Source organism: Capricornis sumatraensis, chromosome 6 (assembly GCF_032405125.1).
Source record: "Capricornis sumatraensis isolate serow.1 chromosome 6, serow.2, whole genome shotgun sequence".
Lineage (NCBI taxonomy): Eukaryota > Metazoa > Chordata > Mammalia > Artiodactyla > Bovidae > Capricornis > Capricornis sumatraensis.
In genome coordinates this window covers 19,328,809-19,345,570 of record NC_091074.1, presented here as the reverse complement: position 1 = coordinate 19,345,570, position 16,762 = coordinate 19,328,809, and positions in this window count along the sequence as shown.

Sequence of the window (16,762 nt, the reverse complement as noted above, 5' to 3'; positions counted from 1 at the left end):
TTCTTCACCCTATTTATTCAGAAATTGACATTAGGCATAAAACATAGGCACGACCTTTTCAGTCAGACCTTAAGGAGAAGATACTAAAAATAGATTCACGTCCTCAGGCACTACAGTCAGAGCTGACACGATGAATAATCCTCCATGTTCCCTGGAGAGTCAGGCAGGCAACAAGAAGGGGCCTGCAGGCCAATTTGTATGTGGGAATGCAGGGGAGTCAGTTCTCAGTCAGGGCTGGCCTTTGTCCTCCAAGAGATGAGGCAGGGCCCAGAGCCCTGGAGACCTTGTCCAGTCCTGAGCTAGTGAGAAGGTGCAGAGGAGGGGAAGGTGGGGAGTGCCTTGACATAGTATAATAATCGTAATTTCCCTCAATATTTGAGAACTATGAGCAAGGACTTGGACTCAAATTAACTTGTGATTAAATTCAAATAATGGGGGCTTCCCTGGTGGTACAGTTCAGTTCAGTTTCAGTTCAGTCACTCAGTCGTGTCCGACTCTTTGCAACCCCATGAATCGCAGCACGCCAGGCCTCCCTGTCCCTCACCAGCACCTGGAGTTCACTCAGACTCACGGCCATCGAGTCCGTGATGCCATCCAGCCATCTCATCCTCCTGCCCCCAATCCCTCCCAGCATCAGAGTCTTTTCCAATGAGTCAACTCTTCGCATGAGGTGTCCAAAGTACTGGAGCTTCAGCTTCAGCATCATTCCTTCCAAAGAAATCCCAGGGCTGATCTCCTTCAGAATGGACTGGTTGGATCTCCTTGCAGTCCAAGGGACTCTCAAGAGTCTTCTCCAACACCACAGTTCAAAAGCATCAATTCTTCGGTGCTCAGCCTTCTTCACAGTCCAAGTCTCACATGCATACATGACCACTGGAAAAACGATAGCCTTGACTAGATGGACCTTAGTTGGCAAAGTAATGTCTCTGCTTTTGAATATGCTATCTAGGTTGGTCATAACTTCTCTTCCAAGGAGTAAGTGTCTTTTAATTTCACGGCTGAAGTCACCATCTGCAATGATTCTGGAGCCCAAAAAAATAAAGTTTGACACTGTTTCTACTATTTCCCCATCTACTTCCCATGAAGTGATGGGACCGGATGCCATGATCTCCGTTTTCTGAATGTTGAGCTTTAAGCCAAGTTTTTCACTCTCCTCTTTCACTTTCTTCAAGAGGCTTTTTAGTTCCTCTTCACTTTCTGCCATAAGGGTGGTGTCATCTGCATATCTAAGGTTATTGATATTTCTCCCAGCAATCTTGATTCCAGCTTGTGCTTCCTCCAGCCCAGCATTTCTCATGATGTATTCTGCATAGAAGTTAAATAAGCAGGGTGACAATATACAGCCTTGACGTATTCCTTTTTCTATTTGGAACCAGTCTGTTGTTCCACGTCCAGTTCTAACTGTTGCTTCCTGACCTGCATACAGAAGTGGATGGGATTCTGCCTGCCAGTGCAGGGGACACGGGCTCGATCCCTGGTCCAGGAAGATTCCACATGCCACAGAGCAACTAAGTCCGTGCACCACGGCTACTAGAGCCCGTAAACCCAGAGCCCGTGCTCCGCAACAAGAGAAGCCCCTGCAATGAGAAGCCCCCAGTCTTCATAACTAGAGAAAGCCATTGCACAGCAATGAAGATCTAGCTCAACGAAAACTAGGCTTATTTTCTTAAAAAACTTTAAATAAGTCCATGTCATTGGGAAGTGGGATGACTTAATCCCACCTAAGTATTATCACTTAATAATCATAATAATTAACACTGATTGAGCCAGTCATTGGGCTTTATCTGTATTATCTCATTTAATCATCACAGAAAGCCTATAAGGAGGAACTACTATTATCTTCATTTTACAGCTAAGGAGATGGAAGCTAGTAGGCAAAGGTCACATGACTAGTAAGTAATTTACTCTGAGCCCATGTAGCTCAGATTCTGAGCTTTCAAGCAAGAGACAAAACCAAAGGAAGAATGAATGAGGCCACCTGCCATAGTCAAGCAGTCAGAGAGCCATTCAGAGCAGAGCAGGCTCTAGACACCATTCACTCCCTCGCATAGACTTCTCCTGAGAAGCGAGCAGGACAGGCCGCCTGCTGATGTGGACTCTGGGGGAGTCTCTGTGTCCAGGACTCTGCCATTTTCCTTCTTGGCTTTACTGCAGCTGCCAACTCAAATCAGACCTGAATCCCTAGGCTCCCTTGGCCCTGCTGCCACCTACACCTGCTTGCCTGAGCTGAGGAACATGAGCAGACCCCCGCCTGTGCTGAGCCCCTGGACCCTTAAAGCCAGCAGGTGTTCCCCAGAAAAACACAACCCATCTGGTCTTCCTTGTCAGCCACCCCACTGCAGGTGCCAAAGAACTTGTCACCTGTGGTTTGTTGTTCACTCAAGCACTAGAGAAGGAAAGCATCCTTCAGAACTAGGCCCCCAAGGTCATACACCTGACTGGTCATAGAGCTGAGTCTCGAATCCAGATTCAAATAATTGCCTAGTGGCTGCCACTACCTCAAATGGATTAAAAGGTAAACAGAGGTGGAGTTTCTTGGCAAAGAGTTGCCGTTTACATCGATGTTTATAACTGTGATCCTCAGAATCTCCAAAGTTGGACCAGCTAAAAATCCTTTTCTTTTGCTTTGTTGCATTACCTTGATCTGTATGATTAGATTTTGGGTAGGCTGAGACTCAAATTATTTTGAATTCCTGATTTCATCCAAGGTGACAGTGGAACTTGGTGCCCCACGAATGGGCTTGGTATCAGAGAGAGAATAGTTAGGGATTCTAATCTGTTGAACACAGTCTCTGGGTCACTAAGAAGTGACCACAGGCTGCTTAAACTCAATGCCTCTCAGAGTTGAGAGGGACATTCATATTATCTGTCCATTCCTAATCGTGATGACTCCTCAAACACCATCAGTCATACACTACAGTCATGATTTTTGGAATATCTGTGAACCTCTATTATCTATTTCATGTGTTTCCATAAAAGGGCTTATTTATTTATTTCACTTGTCTAAATGTAGTATCTGTGAAATCACTAGCTGATTTTTTCCTAATACATATTAAAACCACCACCGTTACAGTGTTTTAAAACTTCCCATTGGTGATACATAAACCAGTGCTGGCACATACTGCCTTATCAGTGGCATAAATCCCTTCTACACATTGTAAATACCTGAAGAGTTGATTCCCAGCTAACTCATCAGACAGCACTCATCTACACCAAGCAGTGTAGAGATGACCAATGGTATATACGGCAATTTTTTTTTTTTTTTCAAAAAGAACACCATGATGTGGTTAGAATTTTAACTCCACTACTTGTAAGTTCCTGACCACATGTCGGCTTCTCCGAATCTATTTCTTCATTCTACAAGGGGATAATGATAACCCACGATACCCATCTGACCGGGCTGTGCTCTGGGTTAAAACACGTACAGGAAGCATCTAAGGCACAAAGTAACCACCTAAGGAGTGTACGTTCCCTTCCTTTCCCACGAGAGTACCAAGTAAAATAACCTGGGACAGCTGAATGGCTTTATTTGGTAAGACTCTGTCTGGTTTATTTCCTAGAGCCACTCCAATCACTCACTGATTTGCAGTGAATTGAGGCCAGCATTTTTCTTCAAACTTGGCTGCGAGCCTGATTGTCTTTCCAAACCATAACTAGGGGACACGATCATTCTGAACATCAAGATGGAATTTGTTTTTTGAAGCATTTATTCATTTATTCGGCTGCATGAGGTCTTGGTTGTAGCACACGGGATTTTTGCCGTGGACTCTTCCGTTAACGGCACGCCGGCTTCTCTCTAGTGGCGGCGCACCAGCTCAATGGTTGCAACACTCAGGCTTAGCTGCTCCACAGCATATGGAATCTTAGTTCCCCAACCAGGGATCAAACCTGCATCCCTTGTGTTAGACAGCAGACCACCGGACCACCAGGGCAAGATATCTGACTGAAAAAGCAGAGCCATCACTGTTCATTTTCTAAGTACAGCAGGTTTCTGGGATTCCCAAGGGCTAAGGTAGTCTGCCTTCTGGGGCCCAGAGGAGGGCAGGATGGGCTTTAACCTGGGAGGCCGCAAGATGCTTGGATGCTTAAGTGGACAGAATTTCAGCTGAAAAGTATCGACCATCACCATCACTGTCAAAAGCACTGGGGCCTTTAAACTCAGGCTCCATACTAGAAGAAACAGTAGGAAAAGTTGAGCCGGAACACACACGGTCTTAATGAGGTGGGCTGGTGGGCAAAGCTTTATTTGCATTCATTTCACTCATTGTTATGTGGCATTAAGGAGATTTTCTGCTGAGCAGAGTGACCTTGACATGTGATTTTCTGTGTTCTCTGGGTATACGCAGAGCATTATAAGAAATAATGATTCCCAAAGAGCCCATCTAATCTGACAATTTTCTTCAGCCTCCAAAAGGAGATTTCATCTTTTGTCCATTTCTCCCATTTTTTTTAGAGTGTTACTATTTAAAAAGAGAGAGAGACACCTAGAGAGAACAATATCTATAACCTTCAGCCTTGTCCTTGCGAAAGTCAGAAGTGTGACATAAGCGCTCTCTTTTGCTCGTCTTTGCCCCCAGTCAGCATTTCTCGGCAGGTGCATTAAATATACTCTTATCTTTCTCTAAATCTTTGTTGTACTCTCCAGAAGCCTCATGTGAGTGCGGCCTGATACCACAGGCACCAGACTGTCAGCACCAAATAGCATGAAGCTAGGCTGTCAGATCCTGATTCGTTCCAAATGATTTTGACCATGTTAGGAAATATGGGTTGTGAAGGGCTTGGGAAAAAAATTCTGATTCTGGTCCTTTACAAACCTTTTTGGTACAAGTGAAATCTACTATCCAACTTTCATCCTCAAACACCTTTTGTATCTGGTACTGAAACCACTAAAGAAAAAAGGAAGAAAGGAAAGAAAACAAAAACCAGAAATAGGATTTAAATATTTTATTGTAAAAATTAATCAAAACAGTAGCCTTCAACACAAAATCAATACTTCGCTATTCATCGCTAGCAACAGTGAGACTACCAATGAGATGTCAGGGCTCATTCTTGTTTTATGTCCCTGGATATGTCCCAGTGTCTCCTAGTTTATAGTCTATGGGAACCTGAACAGGATTTGTATCACTGAGTCACTGTTGTGACAATTGTATACATCTTAATTACATTAAATTGGTTCATGGTGCTTTTCAGGTCTATTATGTCTTTTTACTTCTCTGTATATTCATCCTATTAATTTTTGTGAGTTTGATACTGAAACTCCAACTTAAAAAATCTTAATTTATCTAGATAAAAAATAATTATAATAAATAGTGGAGCTATATGTAACTTTGTTCTTTATTTTCCAAGTCTCCTGTAAATGTGTTATCATACTTTCATAATTTTAAAAAAAAGGAAGATTTTTTAAAAAAAGATGATGGTGTTCATTACCAAAGTCAACTGCAATGGATTTAATAAGGATTTCAATTAAAAAGACATATAGGTCATTATAGGATATTGAGAAGGGTTCCCTAACTTAACAATTTAAATCAACTATACTCGAAGGAATGATGCTGAAGCTGAAACTCCAGTACTTTGGCCACCTCGTGCGAAAAGTTGACTCATTGGAAAAGACTGTGATGCTGGGAGGGATTGGGGGCAGGAGGAGAAGGGGACGACAGAGGATGGAACGGCTGGATGGCATCACTGACTCGATGGACATGAGTCTGAGTGAACTCCAGGAGTTGGTGATGGACAGGGAGGCCTGGTGTGCTGCGATTCATGGGGTCGCAAAGAGTTGGACATGACTGAGTGACTGAAATGAACTGAACTGATACTCTAATAAAAATTTTAAAAAATAAAAACAAGAAAGACATAAATGAAAAGCCAAAGATTTGAAAATTCAATACAAATTGTAAATGTCACATGACTTTAGAATTGTCAAAATCCTGAATTTTGATACACTGCACATTTCACCTTCAAAATAAAAATATACTTAGTTTTCTAGCCCTCCAAAAGCTATTGGTACTTTTCCTTTCCACCCTGTCCCTGCTTCTCTGGAATCATTCTTTAGCAATCTTGTGAACTTCTTTCCATTCTCTTACTAAAGATTCCGATGAACTATTTCTCTTTTACACACACACACCACCCACACTTTTCCCCCAAACCACAGTCAATGAGCTGTATTATCTACCCCAGGGAGGAAAACAATAGCATCAACAATCTAAGACAATAAAAAATGCCAACCACTGACTTTTTATTTCAGAATATACTATATATATTTTGGGTATAGCTGGGCCTATATTAATATAGTTTCTAGAATAATATTTAGATGTACTTTTTCAATTTTTCTAGATACACACCAAGTGACAGAAGGAGAGGAACCCATATATTGGAGCATAAGCTGGTAAAAATTTGAGATTTTTAATTTACCACAATGGATGTGCTTAAAGTTGATTTGACAGGGGACCAAAACATGCATGAGCAGCCAAGGTCTTCCCCAGACCACTCCCATTCCTATATAAAGAGGAAGTTAACTTCCAGATCAGCTCCCAGATCTTTCTGTATTGTGTGGAACCAAGATAATGGGGGAGAAGGAAAATTAAAATCACCAAAAAGGCTGTCAGTTCAGTTCAGTTCAGTCGCTCAGTCGTGTCCGACTCTTTGCACCCCCATGAATCACAGCATGCCAGACCTTCCTGTCCATCACCAACTCCCGGAGTTCCTTGAGTGACCTACATAATGAGCTGAGCAAAGAAGAGAGAGTGAAGAGATAACTGAGCACATGTGAGTTCAGTTGAGTAAAGATTTGGGAAGCAGCTTTTATGGGAGAAAAGAAAGACTTTGGAGCACCTACTGTGTTAGGGAGACACTTGGAGATAGAAGAAGATAGAATCTTTAAGGTGTTCTGCTGTGGCATTTTCAGGAGAGATAGAATGCTTTAATTTGTTTATAATTGTTATTTGCTCATCTGTTATTCAATGAATGGGACTCCATGGTGGACTGGACCACAAGATGATTATCCCCTCAACTTGCATGGTATCAAGTGTCAATAAAGATCCAAGCCACCAGATCAGCTGTCAATCACTGATATGCTTGTGTGTGTGTGTGTGTGTGCGCGCGCGCGCACGTCTGTGTTGTTCTTTTAACACAGTTAGCTCTCCTCTCTCTGTTAGACATTAAGCTGGTTGACATCACAACTGTGCCTTTTGTTAAATAAGAATAAAAAGCGCAGAGTTCTTTACATAGTGTGGCAGGATATGCTTATTAAAGTTTACTGCTTAACTATAAAAATGGGCTGTTAATGCTGGTCTCAGAGACATATTGTTAGAACTAAATGGAACCTGCTAAAATACATTAAATGTAAAAGAACTATATAAATAACATATAGCTCATAGAACTATCTGATTGGTTCTATGGAATGGAAAGACATTCTATAATACATATCATAGAAGTTGAGTTACTTCATGTTTATTTGTGGAACATGGCGGTGTATAACTTTGAAAGTAAATAAATACTGTTTAAATACAACAAAAAGTTTACTGCTTGATGCAGAGATAGGATTGAGACCAGTTAGCTCCAATGTCCTCCATGCAGAATGCGCTGTACACCCTATTCCTGTCCATGAGTTCTGGGAGAGGTCCCAGCTGAAACTCCCAGGTGCACCAGCCCCAGGTTACTTTACTATAAAATCCTGGCACATAAAAACTCATTTCCCCACACAGTACATCTTAATAGCATGGCTGAGAACCACAGATATAAACTATTTGTTTTTGACAACCAAAGGATCCATTTGAAAATCACAAATATCTATGGAGACAGACTCCACTGGCCACCAAAAAAAAAAAAGTCCCCCAAAAGCAGGGCCAGACAGTGATGGTCAAGCTCAGTGTGGACCGTTCCAAACTCTGGGGTGAGTCTTGCACACCTCTTCTGCCCAAGGGAGCTGGGCCCCAAGACTGTCTTTAAAGTGCAGTGGGAAGAGCACTAGACTCAGAGCCCAGAGAACTGGATTCAATCAGGGCTCTGTCACCATCTCAAGAGGCAGCACTGGGTGGAAGGCTGTGGAAAGAAAGAGACTTTGGACCTGGACAGACTGGATTCAAGCCCCAGTTTGCTCACTTAACTCTTCTTGTGACCCTGGGAAAAGCACTTCACCTTTTTCTTTTTTTTGACTGCGCATTTTGATCTTTTTATTTTTTTTCTTTCACTTCACAATACTGTATTGGTTTGCCATACATTGACATGAATCTGCCACAGGTGTACATGAGTTCCCAGCCCTGAACCCCCCTCCCACCACCCTCCCCGTATCATCTCTCTGGGCCATCCCAGTGCACCAGCCCCAAGCATCCTGTATCCTGTATCGAACCTAGATTAGTGATTCGTTTCTTACATGATAGTAGACATGTTTCAATGCCATTCTCCCAAATCATCCCACCCTCTCCCTCTCCCAAAGAATCCAAAAGTCTGTTCTTTACATCTGTGTCTCTTTTGCTGTCTCACATACAGGGCTATCATTACCATCTTTCTAAATTCCATATATATGTGTTAGTATACTGTATTGGTGTTTTTCTTTCTGGCTTACTTCACTCTGCATAATCGGCTCCAGTTTCATCCACCTCATTAGAACTGATTCAAATGTATTCTTTTTAATGGCTGAGTAATACTCCATTGTGTATATGTACCACAGCTTTCTTATCCATTCGTCTGCTGATGGACATCTAGGTTGCTTCCATGTCCTGGCTATTATAAACAGTGCTGCGATGAACATTGGGGTACACGTGTCTCTTTCAATTCTGGTTTCCTCGGTGTGTATGCCCAGCAGTGGGATTGCTGGGTCATAAGGCAGTTCTATTTGCAATTTTTTAAGGAATCTCCACACTGTTCTCCATAACAGGAAACACAGAAAGGGTATATAAACCCAAACCCAAAACAACAAAGCACTTCACCTTTTGATGCCTCATTTTCCTCAACTGTGAAAAGGGATAATAATATTTACTAATCAAGATTTGTAGTAAGAACAATAAGGACATATGTAGGTGCTCAATAAAGGTCATTTGCTGCTTTGTGGCCTTGGGCAAGTAACTTAAGAGCTCTGGACCTCAGTTTCCTTATTTGTAAAGCAATAGAGATGGATAATATCATTTCAAGGACTTTTGACAACAGAGAATTCAAGAAAGATGTCAAATCTTGACACAGCATAGTAAACATAAGGATCGAACAGCTCAGCGTGAGACAGCACGAGATGTTGATTCAATTTTCCCAGAAGGGTCAAGATGGAGGAGGCAGTAGAGACCAGGCTGGTTGGAAAAGCAGTCGTCACCCAGGCATGTAAGCAGGCCTTCCCCAGCCAACTGGGCCCGTGCAGCAGCTCTCACTCTCCTCAAAAAGGTGAGCCCCACAGACTGAACCAATGAAGAGAAAGAAAAAGAACCCTAAGAACAGAAGAAGTCTTCATCTAGAAGAATGGTACTGATGGACCTATCTGCAGAGCAGGACTAGAGACACTTTGGCCACCTCATGTGAAGAGTTGACTCATTGGAAAAGACTGTGATGCTGGGAGGGATTGGGGGCAGGAGGAGAAGGGGACGACCGAGGATGAGATGGCTGGATGGCATCACTGACTCGACGGACATGGGTCTGAGTGAACTCTGGGAGTTGGTGATGGACAGGGAGGCCTGGCGTGCTGCGATTCATGGGGTTGCAGAGTCGGACACGACTGAGTGACTGAACTGAACTAGAGACACCGATGTTAAGAACAGACTTGTGGGCATGGCAGGGGAAGGACAGCGTGGGATGAACTGAGATGGTGGCACTGACCTATAACACTAGCAGGTGTAAAATAGCTAGCTAGCAGGAAGCTGCTGTAGAGCACAGGGAGCTCGGCTCGGTGCTCTGTGCCGACCAGAGGGCTGGGATGGGGTGGGGCAGGGGAGGGAAGCTCAAGAGGGAGGGGATATATGTCTACTTATACTGATTCATCTTGTTGTATAGCAGAAACCAATACAACATTGAAGAAATTATCCTTCAATTAAAAGTAAATTTTAAGACCAAAAAACTTAAATTTCAATAAAAAGAAATTTTAAAATGGAACAAAAAGCAAACTGACCTAAGACTAGGTTCTGACACTGGTTCTATCTCTAGCCTGGTTTCCACTTTTGCTTTGGATAGTCAGGAAGCTCATAGCCAAAGTTATCGTTCATGTTTAATTGACCCTATAAAAGTTATATATTGTCACTGTAACGCCACTCCCCCTTTTACCTGGCCATTACACTTTAACTCATTCCCCATCATACCCTGACTTTTATTTGAGATTTCCCTATTCCATTGTACCTATCCTTACAATCCACTTGAAATCCTTCATGAGACAAGACAGGGTATAAATAAATAGAAATCATTTTGTCAGTCAATTACATTGCACATCATTTCTCTATGTATAAAATAAGAGCTTAGGATCTCTTTCAGCTCTAAATCTGTTCTTCTAATCCTTTATTTCTAAAACTCCAAGTCCATCTGAGGTTGTCGTTTAGAGCCTTGACTCTATGTATACCTACTAGGCATTTCACTAATATCCTAGAATAGGATGACTCTAACAGTTGAATGGGGATTAACATTTGTATAGAACCTATTACCTTGAGTTTGAAATGATCTCGCTCCGGTCTTCAGCAATCCTGTGTGATAAGGGAAGCAGGGACATGTCTCCATTTTATAGATGAGGAAACACAAATATAAAGATTAAGTGACTAGCTCCCAGTCTCATAAGTAACAATTGACACCGGGACTCGAACTCTGATTTTCTGACTCTGAACTCTCTCCAGTCTCCCAGCCTCATGAACGATCCCTCCAGCCCCCACTGGATGCTTCCAGGTCATACATCTCCCAGGACAGCCTCTTTGATATGACATTCTGGATAATTTTCCACTCCAGGACAGTGGCATACCACAGAATTGGTCTTATTCCTCTTTGACATGACAGAATTTTGATGTTTGAAACAGTAATCCTATAACCTTTAAATCTTTATTCCTGCCGAACATCAGAGGCAAATCATGCAGGGCTGTTTGACCTGTTAGACCCAAAAAGCCCAGTGCTTGAGGCCCACAGGCTTTCCAGGGGGCAATGGGAGAAAAAGATAATTGGCTCCAAGCTACACAAAAGCAAACTGAAATTAATAAACATTTAGTTCACTGCCTGCAAAATGTGACATTATGTCAACTTCATTAATTACTCAATTTGTTATTCATAAAAAATTTCATTACATATAAGAATAATTTATGAATTAGATTCTTTTATAGGAATTCTTGAGTAGGCATATGATAAGAAGACAAAAGCAACTGTGAATTCAACATGGTGTTCATAAGCAAATCATTTTAAAAGCAAAATTACAAAAATACTTTCAGTACTTTTACAGAAAGTTTTACATTTAATTGATATGTGGGTGCACCGTAGTGTGTTTGGTCTAAGTGATGAAGCCTCTGAAAGAATTTGTGGAAATTTTTAAATGGCCCTGAAGTCTCGCCTTGCCTACATTTCTGCATGCAAATCAACATGATATGCCTTTTAGTCACATGGCTCCCTCAGTTTCTGTACTTTCTTCCAGTTGCTGGATTTTCCCAGTAAACTGAACCTCATTGGTCTGAAAGAAAATGAAGGTGCTGGGGAGCACCTGGGGCCCTGCCACATCACCACCAACACAGCTTCTGGTGTGCCAGAGACAGGAGATAACCAAGAATTCTGAAGTACCCTGGGACTCCCCTGGGGTCCAGCGTCTAAGACTCCAGGCTCCCAACACAGGGGCCCTGGGTTTGATCCCTGGCCAGGAAACTAGATGCCATATACCACAACTATAGACCCCACATGCCACAGCAAAGATCCTGCACACAGCCGTAGCCAAAAAAAAGACCCCCTCCCCACCGTAGGAAGCTTCTTCTCTGTGCACCCAGTCAAACCTGTTCCAAATGTGAGGAAAGGTGCACTAAGAGAAACGCTAACTCTGACAAAACAGCATGCATGTTGCCAAGGGCATGGTTTTAATTGCCTCAAGGAACCTTGGGGTATACTGGCAGGATCCTAAAAACATTGTAGGTTAAAACTCATCTTGTATCTAAACATACTGCTGTTAAACTTCTTGCATTCAAGCAGTAAGCTCACATCAAAAACGGGCAGTTCTTTAAAGGCTCAGAAGTTCTGTGTGCTGCCTGCACAGGGCTTAGGTGAGACCATCTGGCATGAAGTCTTTACTTTCAGGGCCTCCAGAAGCCACCAAGGGGGAAAGCTAAGGGGACCAGCTTGTGAATCCCAAGGGCTGGTAATGATGCCAAACCTGCTTCCTGGAGGGTTGAACTTTGGCTTTAGTCCCAGGCCCCTGGAAGTCCTGAGGATCTGAATTACTGAAACATTTGGAGAGCAACTGCTGAAGTCACAGCCAATTCTAGAACTGCTACTCTGCCTGGGAAAGAAAAGCTGGAACTTTATTTAGATTCTAAAATCACTTCCTGGGTCCTTCCTCCTGAGGCAGGAAATAAAGCAAGTTCCTGAGAGAGGAAGGAGAATGGAGAGGGGACCCTGCATCAAGAAGATGTATAGAAAAGGCTTCCACTCAGAGGTACTCTATGTTCCACAGTATTCTGAGGTCTGACCCAGGAGGGTATAGCCTTTCTTATTCTCTGTATCAGAAAGTATCAGTGTCCTTGCTGTTGCTTAGTCACTCAGTTGTCTCAAATTCTTTGTAACCCCATGGACTGCAGCACACCAGGCTTCCCTGTCCATTACCACCTCCCGGAGCTGACTCAAACTCATGTCCATCAAGTCCGTGACACCATCCAATCATCTCATCCTCTGCCACCTGCTTCTCCTCCCACCTTCAATCTTTCCCAGCATCAGGGTCTTTTTCAATGAGTAAGTTCTTTGCATCAGGTGGCCGAAGTATTGGAGTTTCAGCTTCAGCACCAGTCTTCCCAATGAATATTCAGGACTGGTTTCCTTTAGGATTCACTGGTTGGATCTCCTTGCAGTCCAAGGGACTCTCAAGAGTCTTCTCCAACACCACAGTTCAAAACCATCAGTTCTTCGGCACTCAGCTTTCCTTACAGTCCAACTCTCACATCCATACATGACTACTGGAAAAACCATAGCCTTGACTAGACAGACCTTTTTTATCAAAGCAATGTCTTTGCTTTTTAATATGCTGTCTAGGTTGGTCATAACTTTTCTTCCAAGGAGTAAGTGTCCCTTTTAATTTCATGGCTGCAGTCACCATCTGCAGTGATTTTGGAGTCCAAAAAAATAAAGTCAGCCACTGTTTCCACTGTTCCCCCATCTTTTTGCCATGAAGTGATGGGACTGGATGCCATGATCTTAGTTTTCTGAATGTTGAGCTTTAAGCCAACTTTTTCACTCTCCTCTTTCACTTTCATCAAGAGGCTTTTTAGTTCCTCTTCACTTTCTGCCATAAGGGTGGTATCATCTGCATATCTGAGGTTATTGATATTTCTCCCTGCAATCTTGATTCCAGCTTGTGCTTCTTCCAGCCCAGCGTTTCTCATGATGAACCCTGCATATAAGTTAAATAAGGAGGGAGACAATATACAGCCTTGACGTACTCCTTTTCCTATTTGGAACCAGTCTGTTGTTCCATGTCCAGTTCCAACTGTTGCTTCCTGACCTGCATACAGATTTCTCAAGAGGCAGGTCAGGTGGTCTGGTGTTCCCATCTCTTTCAGAATTTTCCACAGTTTATTGTGATCCACACAGTCAAAGGCTTTGGCATAGTCAATAAAGCAGAAATAGATGTTTTTCTGGAACTCTCTTGCTTTTTCCATGATCCAGCAGATGTTGGCAATTTGATCTCTGGTTCCTCTGCCTTTTCTAAAACCAGCTTGAACATCTGAAAGTTCACGGTTCATATATTGCTGAAACCTGGCTTGGAGAATTTTGAGCATTACTTTACTAGCATGTGAGATGAGTGCAATTGTGTGGTAGTATGAGCATTCTTTGGCATTGCCTTTCTTTGGAATTGGAATGAAAACTGACCTTTTCCAGTCCTGTGGCCACTGCTGAGTTTTCCAAATTTGCTGGCATATTGAGTGCAGCTCTTTCACAGCATCATCTTTCAGGATTTGAAATAGCTCTACTGGAATTCCATCACCTCCACTAGCTTTGTTCATAGTGATGTTTCCTAAGGCCCACTTGACTTCACATTCCAGGATGTCTGGCTCTAGGTGAGTGATCACACCATCGTGATTATCTGGGTTGTGAAGATCATTTTTGTACAGTTCTTTTCTGTACTCTTGCCACTTCTTCTTAATATCTTCTGCTTCTGTCAGGTCCATATCATTTCTGTCCTTTATTGAGCCCATCTTTGCATGAAATGTTCCCTTGGTATCTCTAATTTTCTTGCAGAGATCTCTAGTCTTTCCCATTCTGTTGTTTTCTTCTATTTCTTTGCATTGATGCTGAGGAAGGCTTTTTTATCTCTCCTTGCTATTCTTTGGAACTCTGCATTCAAATGGGTATGTCTTTCCTTTTCTCCTTTGCCTTTACTTCTCTTCTTTTCTCAGCTATTTGTAAGGCCTCCTCAGACAACCATTTTGCCTTTTTTGCATTTCTATTTCTTGGGGATGGTCTTGGTCACTGCCTCCTATACAATGTCATGAACCTCTGCCCATAGTTCTTCAGGCACTCTATCTATCAGATCTAATCTCTTGAATCTATTTGTCACTTCCACTGTATTACTCTAAGGGGTTTGATTAGGTCATCCTTGAATGGTCTAGTGGTCTTCCCTACTTTATTCAATTTAAGTCTGAATTTGGCAGTAAGGAGCGCATGATCTGAGCCACAGTCAACTCCCAGTCTGGTTTCTGCTGACTGTAGAGAGCTTCTCCATCTTAGGCTGCAAGGAATATAATCAATCTGATTTCGGTATTGACCATCTGGTTATGTACATGTGTAGAGTCTTCTCTTGTGTTTTTGGAAGAGGGTGTTTTTTATGACCAGTGTGTTCTCTTGGCAAAACTCTGTTAGCCTTTGCCCTGCTTCATTTTGTATTCCAAGGTCAAATTTGCCTGTTACTCCATGTATCTCTTGACTTCCTATTTTTTCATTCCCATCCCCTCTGATGAAAACAACATCTTTTTTTTGGTGTTAGTTGTAGAAGGTCTTGTAGGTCTTCATAGAACCATTCAACTTCAGCTTCTTCAGCATTATTGTTTGGGACATAGACTTGGATAACTGTGATCTTGAATGGTTTGCCTTGGAAATGAACAGAGATCAGTCTGTCATTTTTTAAATTACACCCAAGAACTGCTGTTGTAACCCTCTTACACTGTTGGGGGGAATGCAAACTAGCACAACCATTATGGAGAACAGTGCAGAGATTCCTTTAAAAACTGGAAATAGAACTGCTGTACAACCCAGCAATCCCACTGAGGGGCATACACACTGAGGAAACCAGAATTGAAAGAAACACATGTACCCCAATGTTCATCACAGCACTGTTTATAATAGCCAGGACATGGAAGCAACCTAGATGTCCATCAGCAGATGAATGGATGAGAAAGCAGTGGTACATATACACAATGGAGTATTACTCAGCTATAAAAAGAGAACATATTTGAATCAGTTCTCATGAGGTGAATGAAACTGGAGCCTATTATTCAGAGTGAAGTCAGTCAGAAAGAGAAACACCAATACAGTATATTAACACATATATGTAGAATTTAGAAAGACGGTAACGATAACCCTACATGCAAGACAGCAAAAGAGACACAGATGTAAAGAACAGATTTTTGGACTCTGCGGGAGAAGGTGAGGGAGGGGTGATCTGAGAGAATAGCACTGAAACATGCATATTACCATATGTAAAACAGAGGACCAGTGCAAGCTCGATCCGTGAAGCAGGGCACTCAAAGCTGGTGCTCTGGGACAACCCAGAGGGATGGGGTGGGGAGGAATGTGGGAGGGGGCTTCACCCCTGGCTGATTCGTGTTGATGTACGGCAAAAACCACCACAATATTGTAAAGTAATTAGCCTCCAATTAAAATAAATAAATTTTAAAAAAAGAAAGGTTTTGCCCTCATGGACCAACACTGCCTGGAGTAGCAGTAAGCAAGGAATCAGTACAGCCAGTGTTCCTGTCACCCCTGCTACCTGACTCCCATTCGAGCTCACACACTGTTGCCCTGGGCCATCTCTTCTTGGGTATCTCGGCCATACATTCAACAGTCACATCAAGTTGCAGTTCTGGTGCAAAGAAAGAAACTATGATAGACAATAAACACCCTGTGGCTATTCATGTAGTGAATGCTGAATCTGATCTTTCCACTGGAAGTAAGTTGAAGTAATTTAGCTCATTGGAGCATACATGACAGGAAGAAAAATGTAGCTTATGAAACCATATTTATTTTCTACTAATCTGACAACAATATCCCTCATCCAGGTTAAAATACTCAAAACCAAGACTCACAGTCACCTGCAGGCATATGACTGATTGGAAAGAGGCATTCCTGTTTCAATGACATTGATTCTTTAAAGGGTAATACCAGGAGACAGGGCTTCCCTTGTAGCTCAGTTGGTAAAAGAATCCAGCTATAATGCAGGGTTGGGAAGATCCCCTGGAGAAGGAAATGGCAACCCACTCCAGCATTCTTGCCTGGAGAATCCCATGGACTGTAGCCTGCCAGGCTCCTCTGTCCATGGGGTCGCAAGAGTCGGTCACGACTTAGCAATAAACCACCACTGCACCAGGAGACAGATTACTTGCTCTCTTATTAACAGATCTCAAAGTAAGCC